Source organism: Neoarius graeffei, chromosome 10, assembly GCF_027579695.1.
Source record: "Neoarius graeffei isolate fNeoGra1 chromosome 10, fNeoGra1.pri, whole genome shotgun sequence".
Taxonomy (NCBI): Eukaryota; Metazoa; Chordata; class Actinopteri; order Siluriformes; family Ariidae; genus Neoarius; species Neoarius graeffei.
This window is the reverse complement of record NC_083578.1, coordinates 88469845-88480907: the sequence shown is the minus strand read 5'-3', so window position 1 is coordinate 88480907 and position 11063 is coordinate 88469845.

Sequence of the window (11063 nt, the reverse complement as noted above, 5' to 3'; positions counted from 1 at the left end):
ACCTGCAACCGTTATGCACATTACAAAAAAGAGCAATAAGAATCGTCAATAATACGGGATATCTTGAGCATACAAACGCATTATTCGTAAAAGCACACACTCTGAAATTCACTGATCTGGTTAAACACAAGACTGCACAAATTATGTATAAAGCAAGACATAACCTTCTTCCGGGTGAGGTACAAAATATGTTTATGGAAAGGCAGGGTGGGTATAACCTGAGAGGGGAAATGAATTTTAAGAGAGTAAATGTTAGAACAACTATGAAAAGTAGGTGCATAACAGTCTGTGGGGTGAAATTGTGGAATGGTCTGGATAATGAACTCAAAAATAGCACCAACATAAAACTGTTTAAAAAATTATATAAAAACATGTTAATAAAAATATATGAGAATGTGGACAGGCAGACTATATAGGTGATGATGAAATTGAGAGTAAGTCTGTGACTGGTCTTCTTGTATTTAGTGTATAGTTATAGGTATGTGTATATGTATGTACTGTATAGATGTATTGTATGTGTGTATATATGCATAACATAAGTATCTGTATATATGATTTGGTCGATATTATACCATGTCGGTATGTCTTGGTATGTTGGTATGTTTTCTTTTTGTTTTTTGCTTTTGTTTTCTTTTGTATATATAGTTTATTATGGCGGAAAGTGATGTTTGATTAGCGGTGGTATAGAGGGTTAGGATTGGATAAGTTATTACTTCTTCCTAATCCTTTCTGAACATTATTATGTTACTGCCTTGTGGCTACGCTATTCTGTTTGTTTATGACGATGTTTTGATTATTGCATTTTTTATTAAAATTTTTTTTTTATATCTTTCTTCTTTATTGTTCAGAATAAAGTAATCAATCAATCAATATAGGAGTCATTTTTATACCCTATGCAGCATAAGTACAGGGAGAACAGATCTGAATGGGCAAAAGTGCACTATATAGTGTGTTACAGCCATCATTCCAGATTGGCCATTATATCATTCATACTCTGTATAGTTCACTTGCATTCATGCAAGTTCGCTTTCATTCTCTGGCCTTATTAAGAAGGCCGGAAGAGAAAGAGCTGTGTACCTGATTTGAGAGAAGCTCTTTAACTTGTTTCGCAGGAAGTGGGGGCTGAGAAAAAAAGAGAAGCAGTACGTCGAGCTTTAACCGCAGGGCACAGGCCAAACTTTTCACCCCTTCAGTTTTGGCCTGATGAACGGGAAGTGCTAACGAAAACGAAAATGGCACAAACATCAGCTCTGTCTGTGCATTTAACCTGTCTGAGTGTGTACATGTCTCTGTGTGTGTATGAGTGTGTGAGGGGGTGATGTGATTGATAACATGATTTACCAATAATAATAATCATTACTGAAATTTTACTGATGAGATTATGGAGCATATAAAGATTTGAGAGTGAGAAAGACTTTCCTTACTTGTTAGCTACATTATCGTTGTAGCTTCAGTGCAGAACTAAAGTGACTGACTGAATAAATAAATAAATAAATAAATAAAATAATAATTATAACTAGACTGCATTTCCGCAGAGAAAATGCAAAGTGTGCTTGCTGAGCTGTAGCAGAACAGCTATCATGCTAGCATGCTAAAAGCTAGCATGCCAACATGCTAATGCCAACATGCTAACAACTAGCATGCTAACAGTTAGCATACTAACATGCTAACAGCATACTAACATGCTAAAAGCTATCATGTTAACATGTTAATGCTAACATGCTAATAGAGAACATGCTAACAGCTAGCATTCTAACGTTAATGATTAACATGCTATTTGTTAAAATTCTAACACTTTATGGCTAATATGCTGACAGCTATCATGCTAACAGCTAACAGACTAACATGCTAATGGCTAGTATGTTAACTTTTAGCATGCTAACACGCTGAGGGTGACATGCTAACAGCTAACATGCTAACAGTTAGCATGCTAACATGCTCAGGCGAACTCGCTAACAGCAAACATGCGAACTCTGCATGCTACCATGCTAATCCTAACATGTTAACAGCTCTCATGATAACATGCTAATGGTGAACATGCTAACAACTCGCGAGCTAACAGCAGGCATTATATCGTAATGGGTAACATGCTAACAGCTAGCATGGTAACACGTGACTGCTTATATGCTAATTGCTATCGTGTGTGCGTGTAAGTATTCCTAATAAAGTGGCCATTGAGTTGAAGTTGATTTACTGTCAAAGTCTCAAATGAGCAGATCCTTGCCAAATGCATCATCACCTATGGGGGAAGGGAGGAATGACTCAGTCAAGCTTCCACTGATTAGCGGCAAAATGAAGAAAAAATGGACGGATGAAAGGCAAGACAAAGCCGAGTGCGGGTCAGAACCGATATCATGTGTGTGATGGTGATTTGGCCTGAGGTGCCGTATGAAGTTTGGTGGATGTGTGGTGAAGTGTTAGGGCCTCTGCATGCTCTTGCGACAAGGCTTTCGCAGATAGCTTTTCGCAGACAGTTGTAATTTATCGTTGAGAGGGGAGTAATAGGCGTGCGCGATGTTATTCACCGCCACAACGCAAGGGGGCGCGAAGTCGCGAAATCGTTAGGAGTAGTTGGTGGGTGTGGTTAGTGGAGTGTTTATCCTCCGGTTACTTATAATGACTAGAACTGGAGTCGTATAGATGTATGTACTTCCTCACTTCCTCGATCAACCGCTCTTCGTGCTGCTCCATCTTCGCTCGTGTTTTTAAAAATGGCGGTCGTGAAAACAAAACAAACCGGGAAAATAGGGAAGCGGAAGTGCGTGTACAGCTGATGTAGAGTGGACCAATCAGAGCCCTCTTGTCTGCGACGCTGTCTGCGAGGCTTCTGCGGTGGTGACAATTTTTGGGAGGTGCGCGCAGAGCGTCTGCGAAGGGGGGGGCTATGCAGATGCCATCTGCGACGCCATCTGCGAGGACTGCGTTGTCAGCATAAATTGGCCTTTACTGAGCAAAACTCCGTTCATTTGAATGGAGCCAAAAATCAATGGAAGCCTATGGAGGTAAAAAGAGATGCGTGAAAACCAAGGAAAAGATGAGTGCAGGTCTCAGATGAGGGGATGGATCTGTGCGGGGACTTGGCCTGAGGCATCAAGTGAAGTTTCTTGAAGTTTGGTCACTTGGTTAAAAAAATTGATGGAGAGTGAAAGTTTTTCTCCTGAAACACCATTCATTTTCAATGGGGCCAAAAATCAATGCAAGCCTATGGAGGAAAAAGGGATGAGCAAAAAGAAAGGAAAAATATGACTGCGGGACAGAACCGATTGCATGTATGTGTCGGGGGAGTTGGCCTGAAGTATCACATGAGGTTTGGTGCATCTGTGATGGAGCGTGTCCAAGTAGGACGATTCGATTCATGAGCCCTATTCATTCTCTATGGGAAAAAAACAAAAGAAAAACGACAAGAACAAGAGAACGGGCGCGTTGATCCAAAAGCTGTATACAAGCACATTACACCATTTCGGGCCAGACGTCTCAGAGTTGGAACAGTGTCTCTATCTCGAACACCCTAGGAAGAGTAGTGGATCCAAAAAACGTGTCGGAATAAGGCAGAATAAGTAAACTTAAGAAGAACAATAGTGTGCTTGCCTTTTGAGCAAGCACACTAATAATAATAATGCAAGTCAAAAATAAAAACAACAAAATTTCTCAGTTTCAACATTTGATATGTACTATTTTCAATGAAATACTATCTAGGGTGGGGCGGCACGGTGGTGTAGTGGTTAGCGCTGTCGCCTCACAGCAAGAAGGTTCTGGGTTCGAGCCCTGTGGCCGGCGAGGGCCTTTCTGTGCGGAGTTTGCATGTTCTCCCCGTGTCCGCGTGGGTTTCCTCCGGGTGCTCCGGTTTCCCCCACAGTCCAAAGACATGCAGGTTAGGTTAACTGGTGACTCTAAATTGACCATAGGTGTGAATGTGAGTGTGAATGGTTGTCTGTGTGTCTATGTGTCAGCCCTGTGATGACCTGGCGACTTGTCCAGGGTGTACCCCGCCTTTCACCCGTAGTCAGCTGGGATAGGATCCAGCTTGCCTGCAACCCTGTAGAACAGGATAAAGCGGCTAGAGATAATGAGATGAGATGAGACTATCTAGGGTTTCCATGATTTGCAAATTATCGCATTATGTTTTTATTTACAGTTTACACAGCATCCCAACTTTTTTGGAATTGGGGTTGTACACAGACATACAAAAAAAAAAAGACGAGTCTTCCTCACATCAGGAGGTGACCTTGTTCCCAACCACTTGCAAAACTAAGCCGACCTCTGGAAATAACCCAAACCACAAAGAGCCTGTTGGCGACTGGCAACCAACCAACAACCATCACAGACGTATGAAAGTTCCTGGGGTACACACACCATCAGCTCATTTAAGTAGGACGTGGGTATCACCTCCACCATGAAGAAGACCCTAGAGAGATGAAGAAGGCCATCAGGAAACGAATGAGGTTACAGAGTAAGGGAGCAGCAGCTGATGCACTTCTACTCAGCAATAGTGTGAGCTAAAAACATTTGCAAATAAAAAATACTTCAGGGAGTGGTGTTAGAGGAAAATAATCACCTTCAGGATGGTTACGGTACCTCCGCTCCATCACACCACACCATCGTTGATTATTTTCCTGTAACAGCACAACCTCAAGTGTTGTAAGCCTTATTTAGGTTAAATCCAGAACTCTTGAAGGTACATTGAAGTGTTTCTCTTTCAGGAACGTTTCCAGTTAGAAGGTTTTTGTTTTTGTCGTTGTTGTTGTTTTTTTCAAGCTAAGAGCCCTTATCTACCTCACTCAGAATATAGATCTGGTTAAATCTGCATTGCATGTATGTCAGATGTCAGATTCCTTTCTCTAAAAACTGATGTGCATTAAAAAGAAAAGAAACTCCATGTTGTCATCCAGAGACCGGGCTGTTGTCGTGTTCTGAGTGGAATTTACAGAAAAGTGATTAAAATATGACAAATCGACACGTTCCGACGGTGCAGTGAAGAATAACAGGATGTACAGCTTCTCTTTGCACAACATACTGAAGAACTCTCTCTCTCACACACACACACACACACACACACACACACACACACACACACACACACACACACACACACACACACACTTTAATTTCAATTCAGCAAGCTTCATTGGCATGACCGTTGCAGCAGTTACAGTATGTCTCTGTCTCTCTATCTGCCTCTCTCATTCTGTCTGCTTCTTTCTGTATATGTCTCTTTATTTGTCTCTCTGTCTCTCTCTCTCTCTCTCTCTCTCTCTCTAACACACTTTAATTTCAATTTGATGAGCTTCACTGGCATGACCATTACAGTAGTAATTAAATTAAAGAGAGTCTCTCTGTCTCTCTCTGTGTGTGTCATTCTATCTGTCTCTTTCTGTAAATCTCTCTCTCTCTCTCTCTCTCTCTCTATATATATATATATATATATATATTTTTTTTTTTTTTTTTTATGATGCGCCAAATGTTTTCTATGGATGAAAGATCTGGACTGCAGGCTGGCCAGTTCAGTACCCGGACCCTTCTTCTACGCAGCCATGATGCTGTAATTGATGCAGTATGTGGTTTGGCATTGTCATGTTGGAAAATGCAAGGTCTTCCCTGAAAGAGACGTCGTCTGGATGGGAGCATATGTTGCTCTAGAACCTGGATATACCTTTCAGCATTGATGGTGTCTTTCCAGATGTGTAAGCTGCCCATGCCACATGCACTAATGCAACCCCATACCATCAGAGATGCAGGCTTCTGAACTGAGCGCTGATAACAACTCAGGTCGTCCTTCTCCTCTTTAGTCCGAATGACACGGCGTCCCTGATTTCCATAAAGAACTTCACATTTTGATTCGTCTGACCACAGAACAGTTTTCCACTTTGCCACAGTCCATTTTAAATGAGCCTTGGCCCAGAGAAGACGTCTGCGCTTCTGGATCGTGTTTAGATACGGCTTCTTCTTTGAACTATAGAGTTTTAGCTGGCAACGGCGGATGGCACAGTGAATTGTGTTCACAGATAATGTTCTCTGGAAATATTCCTGAGCCCATTTTGTGATTTCCAATACAGAAGCATGCGGGGAGAACATGAAAACTCCACACAGAAAGGCCCTTGCCGGCCACGGGGCTCGAACCCGGACCTTCTTGCTGTGAGGCGACAGTGCTAACCGCTACACCACCGTGCCACCATATATATCTCATCTCATCTCATTATCTGTAGCCGCTTTATCCTGTTCTACAGGGTCGCAGGCAAGCTGGAGCCTATCCCAGCTGACTACGGGCGAAAGGCAGGGTACACCCTGGAGAAGTCGCCAGGTCATCACAGGGTGCATCAAATAATGCAGCTACAAATCGAGAGCTTCAGTTCATGTTCATGATGTTCAAATATCAGAATGGGAAACATTGTGATTTCAATTTTTGTGTGACTTTCTTTCACTATGGTATGGGTGTTGGTTTGAGCCAGATGGACTGCTGATCTCCTGCTGATCTGGGGTTTTCACACACAACAGTCTCTAGAGTTTACGAAGCTCAGACTGGTGCGAAAAACAAAAAACACTGAGTGAGTGACAGTTCTGTGGGTGGAAACAAACACCTTGTTGATAAGAGAGGTCAGAGGAAAATGGACAGATTAGTTTGAGCTTTTTTTTGCCAGGAAGGATATAGCAACTCATATTATCACTCTTTACAACCATGGTGAACAGAAAAGCATCTCAGCCATGCAACAGCAGAAGAACACATTGGGTTCCACTCCTGCAGTGAAAAACAGGGATCTTAGAGTCAAGAACAAGTTCCTATTCAAATGGCCGGGGAGTGTATGTGTCTCCGTCTGCTTGTCTCTCTCTTTCTGTTTATTGTTATTTATTTATCTGTTTTTTTAAGTGAGTATTTTAGAAATGTGATTTATTTGATGCAAAATTCGATGGTAAAATAAAGCATTGCCAAAAGTCAGCATATCTCTCTCTCTCTCTCTCTCTCTCTCTCTCTCTCATTATGTTTCCATGCCAACAGTGAGTGTGTGACAGTCATGTGATGTTGAAGGTGAATGGATTAAAATGCTTTGTGTGATCACGGTACAAGCACAGCATTAACTTTTTACTTATTATACACAGCTGTAGATCTTATATAAAGTTTTAAAGCCACCAGAATGTTCTTTTGAAGACCAAAACATGTTCCTGCTGTGTGCTGTATGATATACATACAGTAGAATGTTAAACAATTCATAAAATAAATCATATTTTTGGGTCAAATTAACTTAAAGAAAAATTAATGAGACCGTCAGTGACGGCATAGCTCACTCCGGCCCCATCTAGTCCAGAAGGAACAGTCTAAAGTGGGCCACCTTGCGCAATAAATGTTGCAAGGTATTGCTGGGTTTCAGTCACGTGACTTTTCTTAGTGGTTTTACCGGAAGTGAAATAGCTGGTGGTCTAAACGGCTGCTGTAGTGCAAACAACTAGCGATAACTTATCAGAGTATGCTCGTCATCTAGAAGCCACTGCTGGCTTTAGATATATTCAGAAGATTGCTATGTGCAATGGAATCGACCCCTACAGTCTGGGAAAGAAGGATTTGTCATACGATCTCGAAAACTACCCTTCAGCCGAGTCCCCCGACATCTCGAACTATCTGGTGTTGCAGACGTCCTTCTACACCGCAAAACAGATGAAAGTGTGGAAGAGTATGGAGGCTTATAACTTTTTTGTATGTGGCTGGGTAAAGGATCTTGGTATCAAGTTGCTGCCCAATGAATCCTGGATTGTTTTTGCCCGTGTAAGTATGGTTTTTTTTAAGCTTTTCGTTCACGTCTTTACAACGAAGCGCTGCAAGTAAACAAACAACAGTTCACTTGATTCTCACTTATGTTCGCTCTTATCTCTCAGCTAAATCATTCACAAAGCTCATCAGAAACCCCTTTAAAGACCTGGATCTTACTTAAACAAGACGGAGAAGTGATCACGGCGCTTTGTAACTGTACGGCTGGGGAAGAATTTTGTCGCAACCTTCATGCATATGGACTTGGTAAGGAGTGAGGAGTAACTCACTAGTAGTGACTAAAAAAAAGTACCGTAAAATAACGACACATAGCAAGAAAAGTACTTGGAAAACACTAAGGACGTAGCTGAGAGAGAAATACAAACCTTTCACCCAAGTGATCACTGCAAACTCGAGCATGCGTCGACTCGGCTCCCTTCGATTTCACTGAGAGGTTCAAAAGCCACCTTTCTCCACGTCTTTTAGTGAAATCCTGTGTTCGTTCACCCTTTTTTATTAGTTCATGGAGAACCCTGAAGAAACTTTTGTCAGTTTCATGGGTTGATTGATTTGAACAACCTAAAACAATGCAAGCGTAAGGCATTTTTCATGCGAGCAATGCACCTTCTCCGTACAAACGCTTTGTCAACTGAACTTTGGTAGACCACCAGCTAAAATTTTGAATAATTAATGAGACGGATGTGACGTCACGTGAAACCCAGCTATATACACTATATATAGAAGTGATATCCACCCTAGGAATACCAACCTATTTGCCAGAAAGAATCCAAAACGGCGAGGAAATGACCTTTTTTTGAACTGCTCATTAAGGCTTAATTAGTCCATAACTTCATTAATAATTGTAATTAAGCAAATATGGGCAGAAGTTATATGCACCTGAGGCAGACCTACCTTCATGCCAGAAAGAATCAAAATCTGTGAAGAATTGAGGGAGAAGTGATTTTCATGAAATGTGTACGACGCCAAACGGATGACGGACCACACATGATGACATAAACTCATCACCTATCAGCTGGATGAGATAATAATAATTAACGAACAAGGCCTTACCACGCTTACAGTTGAGAACCTGGTGTTTTCTTTCAGTTGTGCAAGTTTTGACTGGAGAAAGCTGGAGAAAACACTCAACTCGAGTTTATCTTTCATCTCATCTCATTATCTGTAGCCGCTTTATCCTGTTCTACAGGGTCGCAGGCAAGCTGGAGCCTATCCCAGCTGACTACGGGCGAAAGGCGGGGTACACCCTGGACAAGTCACCAGGTCATCACAGGGCTGACACATAGACACAGGCAACCATTCACACTCACATTCACACCTACGCTCAATTTAGAGTCACCAGTTAACCTAACCTGCATGTCTTTGGACTGTGGGGGAAACCGGAGCACCCGGAGGAAACCCACGCGGACACAGGGAGAACATGCAAACTCCGCACAGAAAGGCCCTCGCCGGCCACGGGGCTCGAACCCAGGACCTTCTTGCTGTGAGGCGACAGCGCTAACCACTACACCACCGTGCCGCCAGTGTTTTACTATTGTTGAATAAATATAATAAAATTGATTAGAAAAAATCCCATTAGTATAATGAATGAATAATGAAATAATAATGAATAAATATAATAAGTAATATTATTATAATGGTAATATTATTACACTAAATATTGCTAAATAATAATGAATAATGAATAAGTATAATAATGAAATTAGTTATTAGTATTACATTCTTATGCTTTCGTAGACCATATCCCATATCTGATATAATAAACTAAACACATTTAATCAAAAACCTCCAACTTAAAATCTTAAAATCTGTAACAGAAGATTTTAAAAGATGTGCTTTTTGCTTTTAACAGAAGTAAAAAGCACATCTTTATGTCACTCATCGTGAATCCCTAGATTGCTTTTTACCTGTTCCCATGGACATCTTCACATCCGATCTTCCCACTTTTATTACTTTACTTTTCCCAGAAATCAGAGCCACTCAGAGATGCCAGGGGTTCCTCTTTGACCCCTCCTGTTCATATTGACACTTCTCCTCTCTCCATCTCTGTCTCTCTCCATCTCTGCCTCCTGTTCCCTCTCTCTCACGCTCCCTCTGTCCCGGAGCCGAGGCCGGAGCAGCTGGAACGCTGTGGACGAGGGTCATAAAAGTGATGGGTGAAAGAGGAAGTTCAGAGGGAGCTCGTGAGTTATTGCCCCTCAACACACATGCACACACAGAGGGGCATGGGAAGGGACCTGGCTCTCACCCGTCTGCCCTCCTGTGGAGAGACAGACAGACAGACAGACAGACAGACAGACAGACAGATAGATACACAGACAGACAGACAGAATGTCATTCTACCTTCTCACTCTTGTTCATGAAGCGCCATTACTGATCCTCCAACTGGTAGATCAGACATCAAAATTAACCCTGAAATCTTTTCATTTTTACCTTTAACTTGATCTTTGTCTCTCTGTGTCTCTCTCTCTGTCCCTCTCTCTCTCTCTCTCTCTCTCTCTCTCTCTCTCTCTCTCTCTGTCTCACTGTCTCTCTCTCTGTCCCTCTCTCTGTCTCACTGTTTCTGTCTCTCTCCCTGCCTCTCTGTCTCTGTCTCACTGTGTCTCTCTCTCTCTCTGTCTGTCTCTCTGTTTCTCTCTCTGTCTCTCTCTCTGTCTCTCTGCCTCTCTCTCTCTCTGTCTTTGTCTCTCTGTCTGTTTCTCTCTCTGTCTCTCTCTCTGTCTCTCTGCCTCTCTCTCTGTCTCTCTCTCTCTGTGTCTCTCTTTGTCTGTCTCTCTCTGTGTCTCTCTGTCTCTCTCTCTCTGTCTGTCTGTCTCTCTCACTGTGTCGCGCTCTCTCTCTCTCTCTCTCTCTCTCTCTCTCTCTGTGTGTCTCTCTCTCTCTCTGTCTCTTTCTCTGTTTTTTTGTTATGACTGATTTTATTATATTTATACTCGAGATGACACTGATCCAGTACAGTATCAATACACAGCACCAGTCAACAGTCAGAAGGAAAAGGCTTCTCATTCAATTCAGTGATTTTTATGAATTAAAAGTCACTTCATGTCTTAAAGTAATGATGGACGTCGTTTCTCTTTCCTGAGTTGTTCAGTTCTTGATATGACACTGTATGGATTACTGCAGCTGTGGATGGAATTGGGCTGTTTTATTATTTGTATTGTTATTATTTACTATTTACTGTTTTATGATTTCAGATGCATTAAGAAGGTAAGAAACTCGTCCAATAATTACCTTTTGACGAGACACACCTGTTAATTGAAAAGCGTTCCAGGTGACGACCTCAAGAAGCTGGTGAAGATAACGCCAATAG